The sequence below is a fragment of the Mustela erminea genome, chromosome X, assembly GCF_009829155.1.
Source record: "Mustela erminea isolate mMusErm1 chromosome X, mMusErm1.Pri, whole genome shotgun sequence".
NCBI lineage: Eukaryota > Metazoa > Chordata > Mammalia > Carnivora > Mustelidae > Mustela > Mustela erminea.
Window position 1 is genome coordinate 82,016,369 of NC_045635.1, and position 16,356 is coordinate 82,032,724.

At 37.1% G+C, this 16,356-nt stretch overlaps 2 pseudogenes; one reads left to right on the forward strand and one right to left on the reverse strand.

The window, feature by feature from the left end:
• The first annotated feature begins 2,774 nt into the window (after positions 1-2,774).
• On the forward strand, positions 2,775-3,811 carry LOC116582867 (annotated as a pseudogene).
• A 4,203-nt stretch (positions 3,812-8,014) lies between these two features.
• Positions 8,015-9,735, reverse strand: LOC116582306 (annotated as a pseudogene).
• Positions 9,736-16,356: the final 6,621 nt, after the last annotated feature.

Below are 16,356 nucleotides of genomic sequence, written 5' to 3' on the forward strand. Positions count from 1 at the left end.
TGCAGCAAAAACCGTGACCCTGCAATTGCACTCCTGGGTATTTACCCCAAAGATACAGATGTGGTGAAAAGAAGGGCCATCTGTACCCCAATGTTTATAGCAGCAATGGTCATGGTCGCCAAACTATGGAAAGAACCAAGATGCCCTTCAATGGATGAATGGATAAGGAAGATGTGGTCCATATACACTGTGGAGTATTATGCCTCCATCAGAAAGGATGAATACCCAACTTTTGTATCAACATGGACGGGACTGGAAGAGATTATGCTGAGTGAAATAAGTCAAGCAGAGAGAGTCAATTATCATATGGTTTCACTTATTATTTGTGGAGCATAACAAATATCATGGAGGACAAGGGGTGTTAGAGAGGAGAAGGGAGTTGGGGTAAATTGGAAGGGGAGGTGAATCATGAGAGACTATGGACTCTGAAAAACAATCTGAGGGGTTTGAAGTGGCAGGGGGGTGGGAGGTTGGGGTACCAGGTGGTGGGTATTATAGAGGGCACGGATTGCATGGAGCACTGGGTGTGGTGAAAAAATAATAAATACTGTTATGCTGAAAATAAATTAATTAATTTTTTAAAAGAGTAAAAAAAATAATAAATAAAAAATAAATAAAAATAAAACGTAAAAAAAAAATTTTTTTTAAAAGTAAGATACCCAGGAATACCAAACAGGCAAAATATCTGTACTCTGAGAACTATAGGACACTTATGAAAGAAAATGAGTAAAACACAAAGAAATAGAAAAATGTCCCATGCTCATGGATTGGGAGAACAACTATTAAAATGTCTATACTTTGGGTGCCTGAGTAGCTCAGTTGGTTAAGCAGCTGCCTTTGGCTCAGGTCAAGATTCCAGGGTCCTGGAATTGAGCCCCACATTGGGCTCCCTGCTCAGAAGAGAGCCTGCTTCTCTCTCTCCCTCTGTCTGCCACTCTGCTTACTTGTGCTCTCTCTATATATTTCTGTCAAGTAAACAAATAAAATCTTTTAAAAAAATAAAATAAAATGTCTATACTTCCCGAAGCAATCTACACATTTATGCAATCCTTATCAAAATACAACTAGCATTTTTCACAGAGCTATAACATCAATTCTAAAATTTGTAGGGAATCAGAAAAGAGCCTGAATAGGCATAGTAAACTTGAAACAGAAAAGCAAAGCAAGAGACATCACAATTCCTGACTTCAAACCGTATTGCAAAGCTATAATCATCAAGACCGTATGATACTGGCACAAAAATCAACACAGAGGGGCACCTGGATGGCTCAGTTGGTTAAGCAACTGCCTTTGGCCCAGGTCATGATCCTGGAGTCCAAGGATCAAGCCCCATGTTGGGCTCCCTGCTCAGCGGGCAGTCTGCTTCTCCCTCTGACCTTCCCCCTCTCATGCTCTCTCTCTCTCTCTCAAATAAATAAACAAAATACTTTTTTAAAAAATCAACACATAAATCAATGTAACAGAATAGAGAACCCAGAAATGGACACACAACTATATGGTCAATTAATCTTCAACAAAGCAGGAAAGAATACCCAATGGAAAAAAAGAGTCTTTTCAACAAAGGTCTTGGGAAAATTGGACAACATGCAGAAGAATAAAACTGGGCCACTTTCTTACATAGTACACAAAAATAAATTCAAAATGGACAAAAGATCTAAATGTGAAACTAGAATCCATCAAAATCCTAGAGGAGAACACAGGCAGCAATTTCCTGAACCTCAGCTGCAGCAACTTCTTACTAGACACATCTCCAAAGGCAAGAGAAACCAAAACAAAAACTAAACTATTGAATCTTCATCAAAATAAAAAGCTTCTGCACAGCAAAAGAAACAATCAACAAAACTAAAGACAACTCACAAAATGGGAGACGATATTTGCAAATGACATATCAGATAAAGGATTAGTATCCAAAATCTATAAAGAACATATCAAACTTAACCCCTGCCCAAAATAAAAAAAAAAATCCAGTTAGTTAAAAAATGGACAGAAGACATGAACAGACCTTTCTGCAAAGAAGACATCCAAATGGCCAACAGACACATGAAATGATGCCCAATATCACTAGCCAACAGGGAAATACAAATCAAAACCACAATGAAATATACTTCACACCAGTCAGAATGGGTAAAATTAACAACTAAGGAAAGAACAGATGTTGGGCAAAGATGCAGAGAAACGGGAACCCCCTTACATTGTTGGTGGGAATGCAAATTGTTGCAGCCACTCAGGAAAACGGTATGTAAGTTCCTCAAAAAAATCCAAAATAGAGCTGCCCTACAACCTAGCAATTGCAACATAGTGATTCAAAGGAGCACATGTACCCCATGTATAAGAGCAGTGTCCACAAAGGCTAAAACACGGAAAGAGGCCATGTGACTATCAACTGAGAAATGGATAAAGAAGAAGTGGTGTGTGTGTGTGTGTGTGTGTGTGTGTGTGTGTGTGTGTGTGTGTATACACACACACACAATGGAATATTACATAAAAAAATGAAATCTTGCCATTTATAACATAGATGGAACTAGAAGGTATTAGGCTAAGCAAAATAAGTCAGTCAGAGAAAGAAAAATACCATAGGATTTAACTCATGTGGGATTGAAGAAACAAAACTGATAAACATAGGGGAAATCTCTGACAAAGTTAAGTATATATAAAAACACATAATAGTGCAATAATCTTATGATAATACATAAATCACCTTTAGCCTTAACATAAGTTAAAAGGCAGAATTATTAAGAATAATTATAACCGCTTTCTGCCTGTGGATGCCGCTGAGTAAGCATCATTAAAGTCTCCCCTCCCACCGCCGTCATGTCTAAGTCAGAGTCTCCCAAAGAACCTGAACAGCTGTGGAAGCTCTTCATTAGAGGTCTGAGCTTTGAAACAACCGATGAGAGTCTGAGGAGCCATTTTGAGCAATGGGGAACACTTATGGACTGTGTGATAATGAGAGATCCAAACACCAAGTGCTCCAAGGGCTTTGGGTTTGTCATATATGCCACTGTGGAGGAGGTGGATGCAGCCATGAATGCAAGGCCACACAAGGTGGATGGAAGAGTTGTGGAACCAAAGAGGGCTGTCTCAAGAGAAGATTCTCAAAGACCTGGTGCCCACTTAACTGTGAAAAAGATTTTTATTGGTGCCATTAGAGAAGACACTGAAGAACATCATCTAAGAGATTATTTTGAACAGTATGGGAAAATCGAAGTGATTGAGATCATGACTGACCAAGGCAGTGGCAAAAAGAGGGGTTTTGCTTTTGTAACATTTGATGACCATGATTCTGTAGACAAGATTGTCATTCAAAAATACCATATTGTGAATGGCCACAACTGTGAAGTAAGGAAAGCACTCTCTAAGCAAGAGATGGCTAGTGCTTCATCCAGCCAAAGAGATCGAAGTGGTTCTGGAAACTTTGGTGGTGGTCGTGGAGGTGGTTTTGGTGGGAATGACAACTTTGGTCGTGGAGGAAACTTCAGTGGTCGAGGTGGCTTTGGTAGCAGTCGAGGTGGTGGTGGATATGGTGGCAGTGGAATGGCTATAACGGATTTGGTAATGATGGAAGCAGCTCTGGAGGTGGTGAAAGCTATAATGATTTTGGCAATTACAACAATCAATCCTCAAATTTTGCAACCATGAAAGGAGGCAATTTTGGAGGCAGAAGCTCTGGCCCTTATGGTGGTGGAGGCCAATACTTTACCAAACCATGAAACGAAGGTGGCTATGGTGGTTCCAGCAGCAGGAGCAGCTATGGCAGTGGAAGAAGGTTTTAATTACTGCCAGGAAACAAAGCTTAGCAGGAGAGGAGAGCCAGAGAAGTGACAGGGAAACTACAGGTTAAGACATTTTTGTGAACTCAGCCAAGCACAGTGGTGGCAGGGCCTAGCTGCTACAAAGAAGACATGTTTTAGACAATACTCAAGTGTATGGGCAAAAAAACTTGAGGACTGTATTTGTGACTAATTGTATAACAGGTTATTTTAGTTTCTGTTCTGTGGAAAGTGTAAAGCATTCCAACAAAGGGTTTTAATGTAGATTTTTTTTTGCACCCATGCTGTTGACTGCTAAATGTAATAGTCTGATCATGATGCTGAATAAATGTGTCTTTTTTTAAAATGTGCTGTGTAAAGTTAATCTACTCTGAAGCCATCTTGGTACACTACCCCAACAGGGTGAAGTTAGAATTCCTTCAGGGTGATGCCAGGTTCCATTCGAAGTTTATTTGCAACCTGCTTGGGCACAGAAGCCGTTGTCTCCACAAACCTTGGTGTAGTTGAACTGACAGTTAATGTGTTGTGACCTGGAGTTCACCATTAAAAGGTCACCCAAGCAAAGTCCTGGAGTTTATTTGGTTATTAATATGATTGTTGGCACATCCTATGCAATATATCTAAATTGAATTATGGTATTAGATAAAATTATACATGGGATTAAAGCTTGTGTATCATCCATTATCATGTGTAATCAATAAATGATTTAATATTCTCTTGAAAAAAAGAATAATTATAACCACAAAAATATATTAGTAGATTCATATAAGAAAGAGTAAATTCTGCCATCAATAACAACATGGAGGGGGCAGTAAAAACCAAAAGTTTTTGTATAATACTGAAGTTAGGTTGTTATCAGATTAAAATTACTATAATTACAAAATGCACTTCCTACATTTTCCAGTACCCACAAAAAAATACAGTAAATATAAAAATGTAAAACAAAAAGAACCAAAGAATACCACTACAAAAATATCAAATAACAAAGGAAGACAGCAAGAGAGAGAGGAACAAAAGAACTACAAAACAGAATACAATTAACAAGATGACAATAGTAAAACCTTACCTATCAATATTTACTTTGAATGTAAATGTATTAATTTCACCAATTAAAAGATAAAGAGTGGCCAAATGGATAAAAACTCATATTTAAGTATATGCAGTCTATAAGTATTCAGTTGAGATTTAAGGACACACAGCGGCTTGAAGGGAAGGGATGGAAAAAGACATACCATGAAAATGGTAATCAGAAAAGAGCAGGCATTGCTATACATATATCAGACTAAAGAGACACTCAGTTGAAAACTGTCAAAGGAGACAAAGAAGGATATTACATAATGATAAATTTTTAATAATTCAACAGGAAGATATAACAATGGCAAACCCATATGTACCCAACATCAGAGCACCTAAAAATATAAAGGAAAAATTGAAAGAACTAAAGGGAGCAAGAGCAATACAATAATAGGAGACTTTAATACCCATTTCAATAATGAATAGATCATATATGCAGAAAATCAATAAGGAAACTCTCGGCTTAAACAACACTATACACCAAATGGACCTAATAGACATATATGGAACATTCTACCCAACAGCAGCAGTATATACATTTTTCTCAAGCACATACAGAATATTTTATAGAATAATTTACATACTAGGCCATAAAACAAGTCAACAATTTTAAATCAGTAAAATCACTCCTAGTATCTTTCCAGCCACAATAGAATGAAACTGAATCCAATAACTAAAGGAGAAAAGAAAAAAATCACAAGTATGGGAAATTTAACAATAAACCCTTGAACAAGAGTTGCATCAAAAATAAATTAAAAAAAGGAAATCAAAAAATATCTTGGGATAAGAAAAAATGAAAACATAACATACCAAAATCTGTAGAGTGCAACAAAATCAGTTTTAAGAGGAAAAAAAAATTTTTAAATGGTGAAAAGCTGAATGATTTTCCTATAAGATCAGAACAAAGCAAGAATTCCCAGTCTCATTATTTTTATTTAACACAGTATTGGAAATTCTAGCTAGAGCAATTAGGCAAGAAAAAGAAATAAATGGCAACCAAATTAGAAAGTAAGTAGTAGAACTATCACTATTTACAGATGACATAATATTATATATATATATATATATATATATATATATATATATATATATATATAGTTGTTAGAACTAATATATGAATTCAGTAAAGTTGCAGGATATAAAATCAAAATACAAAAATTTTTTGCATTTCTATATACTAATAAACTATCACAAAGAGAAATTAAGAAAACAATCCCACTTATAGTTGTATCAAAAAGGGTAAAATACCCAGAAATAATTTTTTTCCCAGAAATAAATTTAACCAAGGTGATATAATGCTTGTATAGTCAAAACTATAAAGACACAGATGAAAGAAATTGAAGATGACACAAGAAAATGAAAAGATATTCCATGCTCATGGATTGGTAGAATTAATATTGTTAAAATAGCCAAGGTACCCAAAACAGTCTACAGATTCAATGCAATTCTTACCCAAATTCTAAAGACATTTTTTTTTTTTGCAGAAATAGAACAAGTAACCCTAAAATTTGCAGAGAACCACAAAGTCCCCAAATAGCCAAAGTAATTTTGAGAAAGAAGAAAAAACTGACGGCATCATGATCCCTGATTTCAAACTATATTAAAAAGCTGCAGTAATCCAAACAGTATGGTATTGACATCAAAAGAAGACATACAAATCAATGAAACAGACTGTGGAACCAGAAATAAATCCATAGATGTATTGTCAATTAATTTATGACAAAAGACCCAAGAATATATAGTGGAGAAAGGACAGTATCTCCAATAAACAGTGTTGGGGAAACTGGACAGCCACATACAAAAGAATGAAAATTGACCACTTTCTTACACCATACATAAAAATTAATGAAAATGGATTAAAGACTTAAAGGAACCTGAAAACATAAAACTCCTGGAAACATAGATTGTAAGATTTTGGCAACAAAAGCAAAAATAAGCAAGTGGCATTACATCAAATTAAAAAGCCTCTAGCAGCAAAGAAAATTATCAACAAAGTAAAAACGCAAAAAATGGGCAAAGACGAGAGTAGATATTTCTCAAAAGAAGACATACAAATGGCAAACAGGTATATGAAAAAGGTCTTAATATCAGTAATCATAAGGGAAGTGCAAATCAAAACCGCAATGAGGTATTATCTCCCACCCTTTAGGATGACTATTATCAAAAATAAAGTAAAATGATATAAAATATATTAAATTAAATATAAAAGGATAACAAGTGTGGACAAGGATGTGGAGAAAAGGGGAGCCTTCTATACTATTGGTAAAAATGCAAATTGATGCAGCCACTATTAAAAACAATATGGTAGGCCAAAGGTCTTTTTTTTTTAGTGTTTTGCCATGAATTTTTTGTCTCATCTAATAAAATTACTTTTTTAATTATAGATTTCAAGCTAGCATTTCAAACACATATTTGAAAAAAAAAGTAAATATCTTTCCCCTTGTAATTTATATCCTTTTCCAGGGCTTTGAAATAGCAATTGCACTGCCAGCTGGGGTTTCTTCTCTTTGATATGCTGATTCTATCAAACACATGAGAATTATGTAAGTTCTGAGTTTTTTCCTCTGGAACCCAACTCCAAAACTGGAGCTAGACTGGCAACATTTGCAGTACTTGTCCACATTATCTCTCAGTCAGTCTTTGAGCATCCCTCTCTCATAGATACTGCAGGTACTTTACATCACTGACCTCAAGGTTTTCAATCTGCACAAGAAGCAACTGATACAAACTAGAGAAAATGTTATATAACAAAGTATTTAAGATCTGGATCACTCCTCCCCCTAAAAAAAGAATCTGGATCCGAATTTATGCCTCTAGTTATAGATTCTTTATTTCCTCATAATGCTTTAATTAAATAAAATTATAATACTATATATCATATATTATATATACCACCTACATATATACACCACCTGCATATATAACAGAGGTACATTACCTTAATTTAATTAAAGAAACATGATGATCAATAACGAGGATTAAGAGTAGCAAGGTGAAAATCTCTCCATTTAGTTTTCAGAAGAAATTGAAAAAAAAATGATGATTGGTTGACAGATTCTACATATTCCTTCTACAAATTTATTTACATTTTATATTGATCCCATGCATAACAAGCCTTCTTTTACTACATGTATGAAATATTTGAAACGCAAAGAAAAGTTCAAAATCAATTACATGGAAAAGTCTGCAGGATCCTTTCCAATGAAATTAACAGGCAGGATCTTCCCAATGCTAGTGTGTATTTTGATGGCAGCATGGGACCAATCAGAGTAGTGTTTTTCAAAAGCTTCTGCTGATGAAAATGTTTCTTTGGGTTTCTTATAATGACTCTGAGCTATGTTGGCTGTTTCAGGTCACTCAGCTCCCAAACCTGCCAAAAGATCAATTACCCTGTCAAGGTCCTCTGAGTTAGCTCTTTTTTCTGACACAAGTCTACACAAATAGCCCAAGAACTTTAGTTTCCGGTAGCATAGCTCCATAAATCCACAGTGTGGGCAAAGTTTGAGTCTATCTCTGTCCAGTCACAACAACCTTCTATCCTCTGAAGTACCTCCAAGACAGCAGTCCAGAGCACCATGTGGAACAGACTTCTAAGAGCATCAGTTCCTACACATAGTTGTGCAGCAGCTCTAGGGCATGCTGAGCCACCTCCCACAGGCTCTACGGGAAGAGGAACAAGGTGCACTGGTGAGAAAACAAGTAAATGCACAGATCTAACAGGGGAATTTCCTGCCTCTGTGTCAATTCAAACTTTCACATGTCTACGGGCTTTTGGAGGATCAATCCATTCCAGCTTTTCACTGGCTGGCGGAAAAAGTGAGCCAGTTGGCACCATCCCCAGAACCAAAGCTGACAACATACTGAGAAAACAAGGCATCCAGTTCATTATATTGTACCAGGGCATCTTCAAATTGCTGCAGCATATCAAATACAAAGGCAAGTTCCTCCCAAACCATGAAATACTCACAAAAGCTCCAGCCTGGCTCAGTCCCCCTCTCCCTCAAAGTTCTCAGGTCATCCTCAAACTTGCCTAGGTTTTTGGTAAAAGACATAGGAAACAATGTCCTGAGTTTGGTAAAGAAGATATTACAAGGATTCCTGAGTTCAAGAAGAGCTCTTTAAGGGGTTGGAGAGCATGACACACTGGCCCCTTTGTTTATTACAAAAATTGTTTCTTATTTTGTCCACAATAGAAGTTCAGGAAAGGATGTTGGTTTGTTTTTTGTGTTTTATTTTCTTGCACCACTTTCTTTTTTAAAATTTTATTTAAATTCAATTAACCAACATATAGTACATCTCCAGTTTTTGATGTATAGTTCAATGATTCATCAGCTGCCTATAACACCCAGTGCTCATCAGATCATGTGACTTCCTCCTTAATGCCCATCACCTAGTTACTCCTTCCCCCCACCAACCTCCCCTTTCCACAACTCTTAGTTTGTTTCCTGGAGTCAAGAGTCTCTCTCATGGTTTGCTCTCTTTCTCTGATTTCTTCCAAGTTTTCAGCCACCACTATTAACCAGTCCACAGAGCTTCAGTCTTTCACAACTTTCTGCCACTTGGTGAGGTCATCTTTTACTGTAGCTTTACACACCAGTATCACAACATTCCATCAAATAGATATGAAGAAAGGGGAAAGTAAGAGGGACTTTGTTCCCTTCCTGGAGCAGCAGTTTCTCCTTGAATTGAACAAAGTTAGATTCTAGGTGAATGATCTTTTGAAGCCCAGCCAAGGTACCTTCTCCATTCCATCTGTTCTCTTGGAAGCTGCTGGCAAAGTATTGGATAAATAGAGGTGAATCAGCTCTGATCTAAAACACAGGTGACAATGGGTTTTTTTTTTTTCCATAGTGTAGGTCACTGGCAGCAGCTGCTCCTCAGGGGCACCCATGGAACAACACTGGCCTCCAGGCCAGCCCAAGCACTGCAGCAGGGACACCCATCAGGCTGCATGAGGCAGATCCCTAGCCAGCTGCCCTATATGGCCAGTCAACCCCACCACTTTCCACCATGATTTTTCTATTATTTAAAAAAAATAAATATTGTCAATATTTTCTTCTAAAGCGTCTGTATTTTGTATTATATTTAAAAATGTCCTTTTCACACCTTGATTATAAACAAATCCAGGGCACCTGGGTGGCTCAGTGGATTAAAGCCTCTGCTCAGGTCTTGATCCCAGCATCCTGGGATAGAGCCCCTCATTGGGCTCTCTGCTCAGCAGGGAGCCTGCTTCCCTTCCTCTCTCTCTGCCTGCATCTCTGCCTACTTGTGATCTCTGTCTGTCAGATAAATAGATAAAATTTTTAAAAAACAAAAAAAAAAACAAATCCTTTTCTATGGTACAAATAATTTTAAGGGCTTTATTTGGGGGGGGGGGATGGAATAGGAATTATAGAAATGCCTCCAAAATAAATATCTGGTCTTAAGAAACAAATATAAAGCAAACACAGAGGACCAGCTCTATTCAATAAACACACAAATGGAATGTTTTACAGATGAACACTCACTAGGAAGAACAGAAAATACTTTATGGTCATAGCTCATATTATGGACAAAAAGATGATCCTTTGAAACCAAAAGAGATATAAAATAAAATGTATAGATAAAAAGATAACTATTTTAGTAGCCTGTTGAACAACCAGGACCTTCAAAAAGTCTACGTGGGCTGTGTGGAAAGAATGACATAACTCCAAAAGGCAATGAATCAATAAATTCAGCACTGAATCATTGCAATGAACAGCTAACACAATATGTGAAGCTGTTGATAATGACCGATGTAAACCTGAAAGAAATAAAAAGACAAGTAATAGATAGTACGAGTTTGTCAAAAACAAATCATATGAAACTATAATTCAATCCTTCCTTCAAGAGGATAAGTTTAGTACTTTAAAAAAGAAAAAGTTGGTGGAGATGTGGCCTAGCAAAAATGTTGTAAAAGGATAAATTAGAGGGAAGTGTCATAAGATGAATAGTTTAGATACAGAACTAGTTAAAAAAATTGAGCAAAAAAGTTGTTACTGACAGTTCATTTCTGCATTGGGTGAAGGTGTCAGGTAGTCCTTTAGGGGTCCACTCTGAGTTCCGTACAATTCAATATTTTCATTTACTACTTAAGGACTAGAAGGTAGAGAATGCTTATTAAATTTTTCAGGTGTTCCTGAACATTGCAGGATAGGCATAAAAATAGACTACAAGCAGGATAAAATTTTTAAATGGGCAAATATCAATAAAATAAGATTTGATAAAACATTCATAAATGTAATGTGATTTACAAAGGAAAGAAAAATCAAATGCACCAAAGCAAAATAAAATCACAAGAGTCTGAGGGTTATAGTGGAAAGTAAAATGAACATGTATCAGCAACATAACCATAAACTCCAAAGGCCAGTGCTAATCAAGTTACAAAAATGAATTTTCCTTAATAGGAAAAAAAAGGAAGAAAGGTTATGCCAGTCTATAAGCACTTCAGTATGTCCAAAGCATCAAACTTTTGGATTGACAGATAGTAGGGCACAGAGAATTGACTGGAAAATCAAAATAATTCATGTAGGAAGAAGTAAGACTAGCATAAAACAAAGATAAATGGAGATGAGTAAGGAAAGAAAGTAAAGTAGATATAGTTGGTCAGACAAAAAGTGAGGAAAAGGGACAGGCAAGAAAAGATAAAGGAGGGAAAGAGAAACCAGAGAAAGAAAATGGAGAGGGAAGAGCAAGAGAGACAGGGAAAAGGTAGGAAAAACTTTTTTTTTTAATTTTTTATTTTTTATAAACATGTATTTTTATCCCCAGGGGTACAGGTCTGTGAATCACCAGGTTTACACACTTCACAGCACTCACCAAAGCACATACCCTCCCCAATGTCCATAATCCCACCCCCTTCTCCCAAACCCCCACCCCCAGCAACCCTCAGTTTGTTTTGTGAGATTAAGAGTCACTTATGGTTTGTCTCCCTCCCAATCCCATCTTGTTTCATTTATTCTTCTCCTACCCACTTAAGCCCCCATGTTGCATCACCACTTCCTCATATCAGGGAGATCATATGATAGTTGTCTTTCTCTGCTTGACTTATTTCACTAAGCATGATATGCTCTAGTTCCATCCATGTTGTCGCAAATGGCAAGATTTCATTTCTTTTGATGGCTGCATAGTATTCCATTGTGTATATATACCACATCTTCTTGATCCATTCATCTGTTGATGGACATCTAGGTTCTTTCCATAGTTTGGCTATTGTGGACATTGCTGCTATAAACATTCGGGTGCATGTGCCCCTTTGGATCACTGCGTTTGTATCTTTAGGGTAAATACCAATAGTGCAATTGCTGGGTCATAGGGCAGTTCTATTTTCAACATTTTGAGGAACCTCCATGCTGTTTTCCAGAGTGGCTGCACCAGCTTGCATTCCCACCAACAGTGTAGGAGGGTTCCCCTTTCTCCGCATCCTCGCCAGCCTCCGTCATTTCCTGACTTGTTGATTTTAGCCATTCTGACTGGTGTGAGGTGATATCTCATTGTGGTTTTGATTTGTATTTCCCTGATGCCGAGTGACATGGAGCACTTTTTCATGTGCCTGTTGGCCATCTGGATGTCTTCTTTGCAGAAATGTCTGTTCATGTCCTCTGCCCATTTCTTGAATGGATTATTTGTTTTTTGGGTGTTGAGTTTGCTAAGTTCTTTATAGATTCTGGACACTAGTCCTTTATCTGATATGTCGTTTGCAAATATCTTCTCCCATTCTGTCAGTTGTCTTTTGATTTTGTTAACTGTTTCCTTTGCTGTGCAAAAGCTTTTGATCTTGATGAAATCCCAATAGTTCATTTTTGCCCTTGCTTCCCTTGCCTTTGGCGTTGTTCCTAGGAAGATGTTGCTGTGGCCGAGGTCGAAGAGGTTGCTGCCTGTGTTCTCCTCAAGGATTTTGATGGATTCCTTTCGCACATTGTGGTCCTTCATCCATTTTGAGTCTATTTTTGTGTGTGGTGTAAGGAAATGGTCCAATTTCATTTTTCTGCATGTGGCTGTCCAATTTTCCCAGCACCATTTATTGAAGAGGCTGTCTTTTTTCCATTGGACATTCTTTCCTGCTTTGTCAAAGATTAGTTGACCATAGAGTTGAGGGTCTATTTCTGGGCTCTCTATTCTGTTCCATTGATCTATGTGTCTGTTTTTGTGCCAGTACCATGCTGTCTTGATGATGACAGCTTTGTAATAGAGCTTGAAGTCCGGAATTGTGATGCCACCAACGTTGGCTTTCTTTTTCAATATTCCTTTGGCTATTTGAGGTCTTTTCTGGTTCCATATAAATTTTAGAATTATTTGTTTCATTTCCTTGAAAAAGATGGATGGTACTTTGATAGGAATTGCATTAAATATGTAGATTGCTTTAGGTAGCATAAACATTTTTACAATATTTATTCTTCCAATCCAGGAGCATGGAACATTTTTCCATTTCTTTGTGTCTTCCTCAATTACTTTCATGAGTACTTTATAGTTTTCTGAGTATAGATTCTTAGCCTCTTTGGTTAGGTTTATTACTAGGTATCTTATAGTTTTGGGTGCAATTGTATTTTGGGATTGACTCCTTAATTTCTCTTTATTCTGTCTTGTTTTTGGTGTAGAGAAATGCAACTGATTTCTGTGCATTGATTTTATATTCTGACATTTTACTGAATGCCTGTATGAGTTCTTGCAGTTTGGGAGTGGAGTCTTTTGGGTTTTACACATATAGTATCATATCATCTGCGAAGAGTGATAGTTTGACTTCTTCTTTGCCAATTTGGATGCCTTTAATTTCCTTTTGTTGTCTGATTGCTGAGATTAGGACCTCTAGTACTATGTTGAATAGCAGTGGTGATAATGGACATCCCTGCCGTGTTCCTGACCTTAGCGGAAAAGCTTTCAGTTTTTCTCCATTGAGAATGATATTTGCGGTGGGTTTTTCATAGATGGCTTTGATGATATTAAGGTATGTGCCCTCTATCCCTACACTTTGAAGAGTTTTGATCAGGAAGGGATGCTGTACTTTGTCAAATGCTTTTTCAGCATCTATTGAGAGTATCATATGGTTCTTGTTCCTTCTTTTATTGATGTGTTATATCACATTGACCGATTTGCGGATGTTGAACCAACCTTGCAGCCCTGGAATAAATCCCATTTGGTCGTGGTGAATAATCCTTTTAATGTACTGTTGAATCCTATTGGCTAGTATTTTGTTGAGTATTTTCGCATCTGTGTTCATCAAGGATATTGGTCTATAGCTCTCTTTTTTGATGGGATCCTTGTCTGGTTTTGGGATCAAGGTGATGCTGACCTCATAAAATGAGTTTGGAAGTTTTCCTTCCATTTCTATTTTTTGGAACAGTTTCAGGAGAATAGGAATTAGTTCTTCTTTAAATGTTTGGTAGAATTCCCCCGGGAAGCCGTCTGGCCCTGGGCTTTTGTTTGTTTGGAGATTTTTAATGACTGTTTCAATCTCCTTACTGGTTATGGGTCTGTTCAGGCTTTCTATTTCTTCCTGGTTCAGTGGTGGTAGTTTATATGTTTCTAGGAATGCATCCATTTCTTCCAGATTGTCAAATTTATTGGCGTAGAGTTGCTCATAGTATGTTCTTATAATAGTTTGTATTTCTTTGGTGTTAGTTGTGATCTCTCCTCTTTCATTCATGATTTTATTTATTTGGGTCCTTTCTCTTTTCTTTTTGATAAGTCGGGCCAGGGGTTTATCAATTTTATTAATTCTTTCAAAGAACCAGCTCCTAGTTTCGTTAATTTGTTCTATTGGTTTTTTTTTTTGGTTTCTATTTCATTGATTTCTGCTCTGATCTTTATGATTTCTCTTCTCCTGCTGGGCTTAGGGTTTCTTTCTTGTTCTTTCTCCAGCTCCTTTAGGTGTAGGGTTAGGTTGTGTACCTGAGACCTTTCTTGTTTCTTGAGAAAGTCTTGTACCGCTATATATTTTCCTCTCAGGACTGCCTTTGTTGAGTCCCACAGATTTTGAACCATTGTATTTTCATTATCATTTGTTTCCATGATTTTTTTCAATTCTTCTTTAATTTCCCGGTTGACCCATTCATTCTTTAGAAGGATGCTGTTTAGTCTCCATGTATTTGGATTCTTTCCAAACTTCCTGTTGTGGTTGAGTTCTAGCTTTAGAGCATATTGGTCTGAAAATATGCAGGGAATGATCCCAATCTTTTGATACCGGTTGAGTCCTTATTTAGGACCGAGGATGTGATCTATTCTGGAGAATGTTCCATGTGCACTAGAGAAGAATGTGTATCCTGTTGCTTTGGGATGAAATGTTCTGAATATATCTGTGATGTCCATCTGGTCCAGTGTGTCGTTTAAGGCCTTTATTTCCTTGCTGATCTTTTGCTTGGATGATCTGTCCATTTCAGTGAGGGGAGTGTTAAAGTCCCCTACTATTATTGTATTATTGTTGATGTGTTTCTTTGATTTTGTTATTAATTGGTTTATATAGTTGGCTGCTCCCACGTTGGGGGCATAGATATTTAAATTGTTAAATCTTCTTGTTGTACAGACCCTTTGAGTATGATATTGTGTCCTTCCTCATCTCTTATTATAGTCTTTCACTTAAAATCTAATTGATCTGATATAAGGATTGCCACTCCTGCTTTCTTCTGATATCCATTAGCATGGTAAATTCTTTTCCACCCCCTCACTTTAAATCTGGAGGTGTCTTCGGGCTTAAAATGAGTTTCTTGGAGGCAACATATAGATGGGTTTTGTTTTTTTAATCCATTCTGATACCCTGTGTCTTTTGACAGGGGCATTTAGCCCATTAACATTCAGGGTAACTATTGAGAGATATGAATTTAGTGCCATTGTATTGCCTGTAAGGTGACTGTTACTGTATATGGTCTCTGTTCCTTTCTTATCTACAACTTGTAGGCTCTCTCTTTGCTTAGAGGACCCCTTTCAATATTTCCTGTAGAGCTGGTTTGGTGTTGGCAAATTCTTTCAGTTTTTGTTTGTCCTGGAAGCTTTTAATCTCTCCTTCTATTTTCAGTGATAGCCTAGCTGGATATAGTATTCTTGGCTGCATGTTTTTCTCGTTTAGTGCTCTGAAAATATCATGCCAGCTCTTTCTGGCCTGCCAGGTCTCTGTGGATAAGTCAGCTGCCCATCTAATATTTTTACCATTGTATGTTACAGACTTCTTTTCCCGGGCTGCTTTCAGGATTTTGTCTTTGTCACTGAGACTTGTAAATTTTACTATTAGGTGACGGGGTGTGGGCCTATTCTTATTGATTTTGAGGGGCATTCTCTGAACCTCCTGAATTTTGATGCTCGTTCCCCTTGCCATATTGGGGAAATTCTCCCCAATAATTCTCTCCAGTATACCTTCTGCTCCCCTCTCTCTTTCTTCTTCTTCAGGAATCCCAATTATTCTAATGTTGTTTCATCTTATGGTGTCACTTATATCTCGAATTCTCCCCTCGTGGTCCAGTAGCTGTTTGTCCCTCTTTTGCTCAGCTTCTTTATTCTCTGTCAT